This window comes from Chiloscyllium plagiosum, chromosome 6 (genome assembly GCF_004010195.1).
Source record: "Chiloscyllium plagiosum isolate BGI_BamShark_2017 chromosome 6, ASM401019v2, whole genome shotgun sequence".
NCBI lineage: Eukaryota > Metazoa > Chordata > Chondrichthyes > Orectolobiformes > Hemiscylliidae > Chiloscyllium > Chiloscyllium plagiosum.
In genome coordinates, this window is record NC_057715.1 from 99080389 (window position 1) to 99081597 (window position 1209).

Consider the following 1209-nt stretch of genomic DNA (forward strand, 5'->3'; position numbering starts at 1 on the left):
ATGGAAGCTACGGTCACTCTCCATTACGAGTAAAAACCTGGTCATCAGGTGTGAGGCACTGTCAGTGTTGTTATATGTGGCATGGGTCTGGCCTATTCCCAGAACCTGTGCCGTCGCAGTCACCCGGGCCATCTTCCATTTTGTATGGAGATTAAAGATGGCCAGGGTCGGAAGGGAGTCGATGTACAAAGATCTGGGCAACCCAATGCTACCTTCACCCTGATGGCCAACTTTGTGTGTGGCTGCATCAAGCTGTGCGTGGATCCTCGGTACGCAAACACCAAGTGTCACTTTGTGCTGAGGTTCTACATGTCCCCGGTGTTGCGAAGGATAGGCCTGGCCTCACTTCCACAGAACGCTCCGAGTAGTTGAACCATTCCATATCACCTGTCCTTCGTGGAGAAATTTATAAAGAAAAACACTTTTGACCACAAGTCCATCAGAAAGTGGTCAGCACGTAGTGTCCTTGAGACCCTTCGGGAAAAGGAGAGGGTGGATCCTGTCGAGTGGTTCCCTGAGCAGACTGTCAAAGCCATTTGGCAGAATGCCTCATTGCCAGAACTTTCCAACAAGCACCAAGACATGGCTTGGCTGGTGGTGAGAAGGGCTCTGCCTGTGAAACCCTTTATGCACGCCCGGACTCTCAGCCGCACCGCACGCTGCCCTCGAAGCGGCTGTGGAGGGGACGAGACTGTCACACACCTCCTTCTGGAATGTCCCTACGCAAAGGAAGTCTGGAGACAAATGCAGTGGTGTTTGTCGAGGTTCATCACGAGCAGCTCCGTGACGCGGGACTCCGTGCTCTACAGTTTGTTGCCCGGGACGCTCACCGAGATGAACATCAACTGTGCCTGGAGGATCATCAACTCGGTGAAGGACGCTCTCTGGGCAGTCCGAAACCTGTTGATCTTCCAGCTGAAGAAGCTGGCCCCGACTGAGTGTTGCAGACTGGCACATTCCAAGGTCCAGGACGACGTGTTGAGGGACGCGCTGAAGCTTGGGGCAGCTGCCGCCAAGTCGTGGTGGGGAAAGACCACCGTGTAATGTCTGCCGGCCAAAGAAGAACAGGGGGCCCACTCAATAAGTGGGCTCCACTGACGCCTCAGCTAAACATATGGATATATGAATGGCAAACGTACAGACCTGTATATACAAATGATTAATTCTGATCTCTCTATGCAAAGAAATAGAATGTATACGTATGTATGG